The 12,286-nt window shown below is 43.5% G+C and overlaps 1 protein-coding gene across 7 annotated transcripts in view; it reads left to right on the top strand.

Moving 5' to 3' along the window:
- Window positions 1-12,286, top strand: part of LOC127005808 (uncharacterized) — a 105,276-nt gene that overhangs the window by 37,743 nt on the left and 55,247 nt on the right. The window lies entirely within an intron of this gene.

Raw genomic sequence — 12,286 nt, 5'->3', positions numbered from 1 at the left:
AGCGAAGTAGATTCCAGTCTCTCCAAAAGATTATTAGATTCCTTCTACTCTCATTACTTATACTTCGATGGAGTGTTATATTGCAGTAGTAGTAGTAGTAGTAGTAGTAGTAGTAGTAGTAGTAGTAGTAGTAGTAGTAGTAGTAATAGAAAGTAGTAGTAGTAGTAGTTGTAGTAGTACAAGGGGGAGGAGGAGGAGTAGAAAGTAGTAGTATTAAAAGTAGTAGTAGTAATAGTAGTAAGTAATAGTAGTAGTAAGTAGTTGTAGGTGTAGTAGTAGTAGTAGCAGAAGCAGAAGCAGTAGTAGCATTAGCAGCAGCAGCATTAGTAGCAGAAGGTTTAATTAGTAGTAATAGTAGCGGTAGTAGTACAGCAGTAGTCATTATTGCTGGTTCTGTTGTTTTTTTGCTCTTTCTTTTCTTCATCATCATCTTCCTCCTCTTCTTTATCATCATTATCATCATCATCTTGTTACTTTTATTATCATTATATTATTATTATTATTATTATTATTATTATTATTATTATTATTATTATTGTTGTTTTTGTTGTTTTTGTTGTTGTTGTTGTTGTTGTTGTTGTTGTTGTTGTTGTTGTTGTTGTGGTTGTGTTTGTTATTCATCGTCATCATTTTCTCTTCGCTTGTTGCATGGAGCGTAACACATAATTAATTCATTAGTAATTCAGTCCAACCAGAACACACACACACACACACACACACACACACACACACACTATATATAACGAAGCACTCCTTACATAATGTTATCCTTCTCTTATTGTTCTTTTTATGCAGTCCGCGCCCTCAGCTCGAAACGTTCTATTACTTTGTGGTCTCGGTGCTTGTATTTGTTGTTCACTGCGGGGCGTGAGGGAGATGCAAGACGAGGGGGGTGTTGCGTCAAGCCGAGAGGGAAGGAGGGAGGGAGCGGGAGGGAGGGAGGGAGTAAGGTAAGGGGCGGGTGGAAGAATAGAGGAAGAAAATGGTGAAAGGAGAGATGAAGAGATGGAGAGAAGTAGGTGAGGATGGAGACAAAGGGATAAAGGAGGAAGGGTAGCGAAAGTGATCGAAGAAAGGACAAGATGAAGGGAGAAAGGGAAGGAGCGGGAGGGAGAATAGAGGAAGGAAAGGATGATAGGAGAGAGGAAGGGATGGAGAGAAGTAGGTGAGGATGGAGACTTAGGGATAAAGGAGGAAGGATAGCGGAAATGATCGAAGAAGGAACAAGATGAAGGGAGAAAGGGAAGGAGCGGGAGGAAGATTAGAGGAAGAAAATGATAGGAGAAAGGAAGGGATGGAGAGAAGAAGGTGAGGATGGAGTTTGATGGATAAAGGAGAAAGGATAGCGAGGATAATCGAAGGGAGAAAGGGAAATAGCAGGAGGAAAAATAGAGGAAGGAAATGATGAAACGAGAGAGAAAGGAATGGAGAAAAGTAGATGAGAATGGAGATGAAGGTTAAAAGGAGGGATGGTAGCGAGAAGACACGAAAAGGGGAGATAAGGGAGAAGGAAGGAATAGAGGAAAGGGAAAGAGATGATGAGAGAAGGAGAGGGGAGAAGAATGGAAGGAAGGAAAGAAAGGATGGAAAGAGGAGGGGAGAGAAGGAAAATAAGGGAATAAAAGAGGTAGGGAGAGATGAATTTAAGGAGGGAGAGAAGAATATAGAGAGGAAGGAGGAAGGAAAGGGAAAGAGAAACAAAGAGATGAAAGTGGAGGATAGGTAAAGGAATGTAGGGATTGAGGGAGAGATTACTGGAATATAGAGAGGGAGGAGGAGAGAAAAAAGGGAGGTAAAGAAAGAAACAAGGGGAGGACCTATCATTGTGTCGGCCAAGGTTAAAGAAAAGGAAAAGGAAATAGAGGAATAGAGGAAAAGACAAACCGAGAGAAAGGAAGGGAGTGGAATGGAAGGAAAGACAAGGGAAGGAGAGAAAGAAAGGGAGAGATTGTAGTGATGCAGGAGGGGAAGAAGGAAGAAAGGGAGAAGAAAAGAAAGGGTTTGAGGGTTAGGAAAGCGAAAAGTATGGAAGGGATTCAGGGATGTAGAATGGGATAAAGAGAGAGAGAGAGAGAGAGAGAGAGAGAGAGAGAGAGAGAGAGAGAGAGAGAGAGAGATGAATATAACAGCAAAGAAAGACATGACTGAGGGAAGGAATTTACATCAAAACAAGACAGGAGGAGGGAGGGGGAGAAGGAGGGAAGGAGAGAGGGAGAAAAGCAGGGAGGGAGCTTTGGTATATCAACATGTAAGGGAGGGAAGAAGAGGGTATCAAAACATCAGTGACGGAGGAAGAGAGGGAGGGAGGGAAGGAGGGAGAGAGGGAGGGAGGGAAAGAGGGAGAGAGGAAGGAAGGGAAGTGGCAACAGGGCAGCAATGAGGAAGGATATAAAGAAATAGAGAGAAAAGGAAAGGGATTGAAAATTATGATAAGAGAAAATGAAAGAAATTATAAAGAATGAAAGAAAGAAAGAAACGAGGGAGAAAGCAAAGTAAAATAAGCTAGTATAGAAATAAGAGAGAAAGAGAGAAAGGACTAAGTGACGCCTCTTCTCATAAGGAAAAAGATAAAGAAATGGAAATACGAATAAGTTAAAAGTATAAATTTAAGATTATGTTTATCTTTAAGCGAACTGTGCGGAAGAGAGGAGATAGTTATTTTGATTATTCTTACCTTCCTCCTTTGTGAGCTCATTCCTACTCCGGGAAAGGTTTTAATTTTATCTCTCCACCTGTTTCTCTGTTTGATGTTACAGTCCTCCATCCTATTCTGGCAAAGGTTCTAATTTCATCTCTGTACCTGGTCCTCTGTTAATGTTAGTCTCTCCATCCTGCTCCAGTAAAGATTCTAATTTCATCTCTATATCTGGTCCTCTGTTGATGTTAGTTCTCTCCATCTTGCTCCAGTAAAGATTCTAATTTCATATCTCTATCTGGGTCTTTGTCTGTTGTTAGTGTATTCCATTCTACTCCGGTAAAGGTTGTAATTCCATCTCTCCACCTGGTTCTTTGTCTGATGTTAGTGTACTCCATTCTGCTCCGATAAAGATTCTAATTTCATATCTCCATCTGGGTGTGATGTTAGTGTACTCCATCCTACTCCGGTAAAGGTTTTAATTTCATTTCTCCACCTGGTTCTTTGTCTGATGGTAGTGTACTCCATCCTACTCCGGTAAAGGTTCTAATTTCATATCTCCATCTGGGTCTGATGTTAGTGTACTCCATCCTACTCCGGTAAAGGTTTTAATTTCATTTCTGCACCTGATTCCTTTTCTGTTGTTAGTGTTCTGTATCCTGCCTCGGCAAACGTGTTAATATCATATCTATACCTGGTTATCAGTCTGATGTTAGCGTATTCAATCCTGCCTCGGTAAACGTTCTAATTTCATCTCTCCACTTGATTCTCTGTCTGATGTTCGTGTACTTCATCCTGACTTACTTTCATCTAAATACCTGTTTCTATGTCTGCCTCGATTTCTATAATTCTTAGGTTGTCGCTCTGATACTTCGGCTGTCCATCTGTCATCAGTTCGACGCATGAAGGGTATTTTCCATTTCCACATCTTTTCCATCATCGTCTCCAGAATATCTACACAAACACATGCATATACAAATTTTCGCACCCTTTCTCTTCGTCCCGGTGTCTTTGGCCTGCTCCGGGAAGGGACAGAATACGTAATGCAAGTAGGGGTCCGGCTGACTTGTAGGCTAGCAATAGAGGTGGCTGGTTGGTGGAGGGTGGGCGGGACACGCGGAGAATGTTCATGACGGGGAGAGAACCGTCGAAGTTAATCTTATACGTTGTTACATAAGACTATTTGGGAAGCTGGTGGATAAATCAGAAGATGTTGAAACAGTGGTATCTTCTATGGTTAAGTAATAGTGAAAGGCATCTTTTCTTTTGTTTTACTTATGAATTTCTGATCTTATGGTATGGATTTCATCTTTTTGCATTTCTCTTACATGTTCCAACCGATTTTTATTCAACTCATGTGGCTTTGTTTTGATTTCTTTCTGTTCTTTTCATGCTGTGCGAGTGGCAAGGACATTGATATCTTGGAAAATTTTACATACCTTATTAGTGCAGAGCAGAAAGACAGAGTGGGTCTCGTCAAGAAATCTCACGGCGGACTGGCCTGGCCTACGGTGTTATGGACTCGCTCAGAACGAGTATATGGTGTTGTCGACACCTGTGTAGAAGGACGAAGATCCGGACCCTCAAGTCGCTTTTGCTCCCTGTTTTATTCTTTGGCTGTGAAACATAGAGACTTAATTTGTGACTTGAAGAGGCGGACTGATGCCACTGGGAATGTGTGCCTATGTAGATTCATGGGGTATCACAGAAATTGCTCCGTGAGACTGATTCGAGGCCTGTTACCTGCATAGTCCGTAAACGCCAACTCCGGTTATACAAGCAAATTCCATACTACTGTTGACTATTTCTGTCCTTAATCCACTACTTTTCGTTCCATAAAAAAAAGCAACAAATGTGAAAAAAAAGCCCACTACTCTTCTCCCTTATCCAAATCACCTTCTTCCACTTCCTCAGCATTTCCACATTTCCTCCTTTTACCAGTCCACTCTTCCACATAACCTCACACATTTCCACACTCCCATTCCACGTTTTCCACTTCTTCGCATCTTTTAAGAGGTGTCTATCGCTCTTCCCATCGCTCGCATTTTTTTCATTTCACCAGCACAAATATTCCTCTCTTGTCCTCATTGTAAGGATTTTCTGGGTCGTTTCCTCCTCGCAAGCATTTTCCTCGTTCTTTTCCCCGTCACGTCTTTTTTTTCCCATCATAAACATTTAAAGAGCATGTACTTATTACGTCTTATCCTGCCCCTGCCCCTCCCCACCCAAATATCAATACACACTCATGGAGGGAAAACTAGACTCTTCCCATTACTCTCTCCACTCGAGTCTACATGGAGGAGCTTTGTGTATTATTTTCTTCAGTACTTAGAGCATGAGTGGAAGTTGAAGGAACGTAAGGGAATATAGAAAAGCAATTAAGGGGTGCAAAAAAACTTTATTTTTTCCATACGATAATGAAGAAAATTTAGTTGGTCACGAAAAAAAACCCAGTAATTGATGGTCAGACACATAGAGATTGCTACCATAGTGTGTGTGTGTGTGTGTGTGTGTGTGTGTGTGTGTGTGTGTGTGTGTGTGAGGGAAAGTGAAGGTCTGTGTGTTCGTGTATGTGCGTGTGTGCGTATTCTTCAGGCGTGTGACCCGACTCGCAGCGGCTCCTTTGAGTGAGTGAGAGAGAGAGAGAGAGAGAGAGAGAGAGAGAGAGAGAGAGAGAGAGAGAGACACACACACACACTTCCTCTACCCCCTCTCCCCCCTCCATCACCCTTTCACACTAGTATTACGTCCATATCGCGCCCTTGAGTCTGACCTGCACTGTGTATGTATAATGGTGTGGACTGAAGGATGGGAGGTGGTGGTGGTGGTGGTAAGCTCCGGGCGTCATGTGAGGGAGAGCCTTAAAGAAAGTGTGCCTATCATGGCCTTACAGTGGATCATGGTCGTGGTATGAGCTAGCTTCGTTGGGTCATGGCTTTTAGGTCATAGCATCCCCGCTACCATTACAGTCATCATTACCATTACCATTGCCACGTTAAGGACAGTGTTCGATGCCTGCTCTCCATAATTAGACCGACATCCGAGAAAAATTACTGCATTGGGTTATCATTTTGTGTCACCGCAGAAAAGCCCGAAGCGGTTTTCCTAGTGGTGTCATCAGAGCTTCCGTAATTTACCGCTTAGAAACACTTGCCGATTTTTGGTGTTAATCTAAAGGGTGACATCCGCGAAAGTATATTTATTAACATACAAACAATGAATTATAAAGCTAAAGGTTAATCATTTGAAGCTGTTCCTGCACCCGTTCCCCAAAGACACTTATCCCAGCCACCACAATGAGATATAGGAAGATAGAGATATAGAGAAATTAATAGATTAAGAGAGAGAGAGAGAGAGAGAGAGAGAGAGAGAGAGAGAGAGAGAGAGAGAGAGAGAGAGAGAGAGAGAGAGAGAGAGAGAGAGAGAGAGAGAGAGAGAGAGAGAGATGATAGACGAAGACCGAGACAGACCGATCAAGTTTTATAGTCATGAGAGAAGGGATGATACTATAGATGGATTGAGAGAGAGAGAGAGAGAGAGAGAGAGAGAGAGAGAGAGAGAGCGAGAGCGCATGGGTAATGGGGCACCACGTGATTACCTTGTGTCATGTGCTAGCCGGGTACTGTCCGTGCTCTCTCTCTCTCTCTCTCTCTCTCTCTCATCATCTACTGAGGAACATATGTATAGAGATAGATAAGAGAGAGAGAGAGAGAGAGAGAGAGAGAGAGAGAGAGAGAGAGAGAGAGAGAGAGAGAGAGAGAGAGAGAGAGAGAGAGAGAGAGAGAGAGAAAGCAGGCTAGCAGGAGGAAGATGAGTTAACACTGTATAGAAGGGTAGCGAGGATAATGATGATGATGATGATGAGAAAGGGAACCCTGGGAACCCTCTCACGAAACCTTTTTTTTTTTTTTCTTTTTTTTCTTCTTTTTTATTCCTTTTTTCTTCATTTTTTTTCTTCTTTTTCTTCATCCGCTTCTGCTTCTTTTTCTTTTCTTCTTTTTCGTTTCTTCTTCTTCTTCTTCTTCTTCTTCTTCTTCTTCTTCTTTTAGTTTTCGTTATTTTCTCTCCTTCTGTTCAGACAGACAAATAGATAAGCTGATAGATATATAGATAGATAGATTAAGAGAGAGAGAGAGAGAATAAAAAGCGGTGGATTTGTAACGTGACACTCACCGCCATTGACCACACACACACACACACACACACACACACACACGTATATACTCGTTCACTCATTTATTAATTTACTCAATCACTCACCTACTCTTCCTCCTCCTCCTCCTCCTCCTCCTCCTCCTCCTCCTTCAGAAGACACTTATTCACATATATTTTAAACACCACAGAGATTTACCTTGGACTCGTGGAGGAGGGGAAGGAGGAAGAGATAAAGCAAGAATAGTAGGAGGAGGAGGAAGAAGAAGAGGAGGAGGAGGTGAAAGAAAATTTTATCCGAATTAAGAAGTGAAGAATGGAGAACAACGAAGAAAACAGGGAGATGGATACGAGAAGAGGAGAGATGAGGAGAAGGAAAGAAGAAGAAGAACGAGGGCAATCAGGATTTGAAGAAGAGGTAAAAGAACAAGGAGGAGGAGGAGGAAGAGGTGGAGGAGGAGGAGGCAGAGAAGGACATGGTGACAGACAACCCCTTCTGTGGGAACCTAAAACCAGCCTGACCACGTTCGGTTCACACACACACACACACACACACACACTCACACACTCAGCGTCAGTGGGCAGTGTAGTGTTGTCTTGGGCGTGCTGGCGTGTGAGTGCGTGAGTGTGCGTGTATGTGTCATGGCCAGCAGTCCGAGGGTCGCTTCCAAAGTCACCGAAGTCACTATTATCCCACGGCGCCTTCCCGGGGTGAGGGCCGTCCGCTACTATGATGTCCCTGTATCCCGCCATTCTCGACGCCGGCCCTCAGTAGGTAGCCAAGAGTGAGTATAGACTGCTTACCTGCTGCCCGTTTCCACTCTGCTGTATATCGTCTCCTGCTATACTTCTGCTTTTTTATTACGTTTTTGGCCTGTAGCACAGTTAGGGTTTCTTGAAGGTGCCTATTGGTCGACCCCGAGTGTTTTATAGTGGTGCCATTCTTGCTTGGCTCATGCTGCCCCCCGGAGCTCCACTCAGTCCTAATTAGAGAGTTTTGCTAGATTCCGGGTTGATAGGTGGTCATCAGGACAGCATGTGGGTAATCTTAGACCACTCAGTGATGACTTAAAATTGCCAGCTTGTAGCAGCGGGCAGGACTTGAAGCCAGGTTCTCCAGGACGCCGCGCCCATGTTTCTGTTGCTGGTTTTGTTCCTACGTCTTGTTTGCCAGCTGCATATACCCTTTTGTTCCTGCTGCTATAACTGCACTTTATCTACCTACCAGCTTGCTGTTCCTTTCACCCATCTGATAGTCACCCACTGCCAGCCCCCATGCTGTACCGCGCTCCGTGTTGTCTTCCTTCATCTTTCTGCTGTATCCAATGTCCTGCTGCATTTACTGCCCGTGGCCTACCTGCTGTATCGTACGCCCTTCTTCTGTTTGTTTTAACACTGGCAGGACTGCTGTAAAGTCTCTGCAAGGAAGTCTAAAGGCGAAGTTCTGTTGGACCTTTTTACATGTAGTGGTGTCACTGTCTAGCATCTAGGGTATAGAAGGTGCAAAGCCGGGCCGCTTATGTGGTTATAAAGGGTATATTTGTATGAGCCACTTCACGTGTTCTGCCGCGTCCGTCGTCTAATGTTTTCTTATATTCACTAGGCGTCTTCTTCGCGTCATCTGGGTCACTGCATGCAGGTTTATGTCATAGCCTAGTTCTCAGTGTATTGTCAATGTGTTCTGTGTCAGTACCAAGGATGGAAAATAGGCGAGACTCCATGTATATAGGCAGCGCCGCCCTCGGCCACCTAAAGAAGTGTCAAAAAGGGTCAGCGGTCAGTACTACCTCGCCTGGTTTTCCTTTAAGACTCGATTGAATGACAGTCTCATGTTGATAGGAAGTCCACCATACTAGCGCCAACCTGTATGTATGCAAGTCATACATACCACTGGCATGTATCAGACGTTCTCTTGGATTTTATGGAAGCGTCTTGGTCTTGGTTCTGGAGGCAGCCAATCCGTTTGTTTATCTCCGTCACTGTCTTTTTTAACGGGGTAACTTTACTTCATTGATACGGACTAAGCCACTAAGGTCTATTTCCTCTGTTCGTTGGTGTTGGAAGTAGTCACGAGGCTGTCACCAGAGTATCAGAGTTGAGAACTAGAAAGTCTTCCCCGTAGCCTGGACTTGTCCTTACATCCACTTTGTTTATTCTCCGCGTGCTCTGTGTTATTATAAGCCAAGGAGAGTTGAGTCCGTGCCATCATACCGTCCCTACATAATACTGTGACTCGCAGCGTCGTAATGGTGTGCTGTGCGTAGTGAGCGGTGTGTGTGTGTGTGTGTGTGTGTGTGTGTGTGTGTGTTTGGCCAGCTGGGTGCCTAATCACGGGACTTCATACATGATAACACAAGGCGCTCGCGTGTGTGTGCATAGGACGCGTGTCACATAGAAATCACCGTCCCATCAGCTGGTCAGGAGACTTTCGAGGTCACCCTGAGAGCCACGTTCTCCGCCCATTCGCTAAACAGTACCTCTCCTCGCCCATACTCCTCTCTCTGTGTATTCATCCCTTGCATTACCGGCCCATTAACTGGTCAGGCGACACTCGAGGCCACTCTTGGCATCACATTCTCCGCACATTTGTTAGGCAGGACCTCTTGCCACCCCTGTATTTCTCCCTCATCAGTAGTACTCCCGTCCCAGCTGGTCAGGCCAAGCTCATTGCCCCTCAACGCTACCTTCTCCCTCCATCGCCATCTCTTTACATCCGTAGTCCTCCCCTTAATCAGCGGCAGTATCCCGTTGCACCACCTTACTCCCAGGAATCAGAAACTGGAATGGTCACTTATCCTTGCCAGCGATGAAGATGTCAAAGGGGGAAGTAAAGGTTCTGTGGGACGTTATGCGTTCTGGCTGACATGTTCTCCTATTAAAATTTTCGTATACTTCATGTTCCTGTTACATAACTTTCTGCTCCTTATTTTCTCCACCAATCGGCGACAGGTAGAGTCAGTCAACTTACCCACAAAGAGAGATTTCAGAGCAGGACGTGAAGGTTTTGAGGGAAGGTATTCGTGATGGCTGCTGTGTTGCTCTGAAAGATAGCTCTACTTCGGAGGAAATACAGTCTCTTCTTCGTGTTATTGTTGTTGATGTTATTATTATTATTATTATTATTATTATTATTATTATTATTATTATTATTATTATTATTATTATTATTATTATTATTGTTATTGTTATTGTTATTATTATTATTGTTCTTGTTGTTTCTGTTATTGCTGTTATTGATTTCATATTCTTCTTTTCCCCGGTGCATCACAGGAAACATGTAGCTACCATGCGGCGTGCCTGGCTTTCAACAAGCAGGAGTTGATGAAAGGGAAAGACAAAAATGGCGTAGATAGAGAGATAGATAGAAAGGTATATAGATAGATTGGTGTATATATATATATATATATATATATATATATATATATATATATATATAGAGAGAGAGAGAGAGAGATATATATATATATATATATATATATATATATATATATATATATATATATATATATATATATATATATATATATATATGCAGCTTCCAACCAGGAGATATGTTGCCCGCGACAAAGCAACATTGTTTCCTTATGACACATTCCAAATGCTCATTTTTATGTTGAATGCCAGTAAACCTTATCCGCCGATTCGACCAAAACTGAGTCAGTTGTCAACACAATGATCGCCGCTGATGCGTATTTGGTGTTGTGAAGAGCTTGTAAAAAAAAAAAGGAAATAAATATAAAAAAGGCCCCTCTGGTGGAAAAGACACTGTCAGCAGTAACATTGCTCAGAATTTTTTTTTTAGTTACTGGCCGATGACCAATCACCATTTTGATTACCATCATGACAAAGTTTATCCAGTATTATAAAGAGCTACATGAACTACCTGGAGGCCACACCGCCAAATATCAGACATTTAATGACATTGCGCTTATTAGCTCCTGGAGACAGTTACACATCCCTTGTATATCTTCAGAATTTGAGTCGACTGTTACGAAGACTATGTCGGAGGTCTGCCAAGGAATTATTAAATCACTAAAAGGTGCTGTTGAAGTATGTCTAATATATCATATCCAAATGTCTTTAAGGTTAAGTTGTTGTGCTCACGGCGTAAGGCAGTACGCAAATTCTTGCTCATGTTTTTTTACCACCGCCACATCAAAATCAAAATTCTTGTAGTAGTTTAGCCTGGTTATTTTTGTATTTTTCCAGGCGTTCTCCATAAAGCTACAAGTTTTTTTTGTATATTTTTCAGTAAATTCTACGTTCTTGTCCGGAATCACTTCATCTTGTTGCTTGCAACAGTCCTTTCCCCATCTGGAGGGAGACAGGCAACAACAGGCAAAATCTTGATCCATGCGTCACATTTTACGGGCAACGTGTTGCCAGCTGTTACGCACCATACAATCACTTACTACATACTCCCATTTGTTGAACTGGTTGGAACACACTTGGACTACGCAATAATGTGACATGCAACATGTTTTCAAAATGTTGCCTCGGTGGAATCGCTTCTTAGGGAACAAGGCACACACAACACAAGCGAAAGGTGAATGTCCTAAATAATCTCCGTGCATTTAGGAGCCCCGAGCCGGGCACGTGTTGTTTCCCCTGGGTCGGGTAGCAAGTCCGAGGATTTGAGGAAGGCCTGGTTGAAGACACTGTTTCGTCCGGTGTTTTTCCTTCCCTGTCAAGGCGTCTCGGAGGCAAACACTGGAAGATTTCACCTCGATTTGTAGTTTTCATCTGCTGTGACGGGCCGTGCGTGGAGAGAGAGAGAGAGAGAGAGAGAGAGAGAGAGAGAGAGAGAGAACACTCAATTTATATTTATGGGAGATTTCAATTCTCGGGTAAATAATAATCAGTTATTGGGTCTTCCCCCTTCTCTCTCTCTCTCTCTCTCTCTCTCTCTCTCTCTCTCTCTCTCTCTCTCTCTCTCTCTCTCTCTCTCTCTCTCTCTCTCTCTCTCTCTCTCTCTAAACACACACACACACACACACACACACACACACACACACACACACACTTGATCTCACCGCCCTCCCCGCTTACCTACCATCCCCCTCCCCACCATGAAGCACTCCTCCACCACTCATTGCCTGGTCAGCTTTTAGATTTCATACACAGCCACCTGGACAAACGAGACACCTCCCTTGCTCTTGCTTTTGTCGACTTCAGGAAAACATTTGACCTTGTAGACCACACTGTTGTCATTACTAAGGCCATTGAGCTGGGGCTTCACCCTAATTTAGTATCGTGGCTGACTGACTTCCTCAGCACACGCCAGCAAATAGTTCGCTCCCAGGGCTCGGTGTCCACTCCTCTTGAGCTGACGTGTGGCGTCCCGCAAGGCACTAAAATGGGTCCGCTTTGCTTCTTGGTGCTCATTAACAACGCCCTCATGGACACACCGCATCGCTGGAAATATGTTGACGACAGCACCTTGGGCGTCCCCATCAACAACAGGGATCCTGACTATGCACCTCTTCAAGCGTCGCTCGA

The sequence above is a fragment of the Eriocheir sinensis genome, chromosome 31 (assembly GCF_024679095.1).
Source record: "Eriocheir sinensis breed Jianghai 21 chromosome 31, ASM2467909v1, whole genome shotgun sequence".
NCBI lineage: Eukaryota > Metazoa > Arthropoda > Malacostraca > Decapoda > Varunidae > Eriocheir > Eriocheir sinensis.
This window is presented reverse-complemented; position numbering and strand designations above follow the sequence as displayed.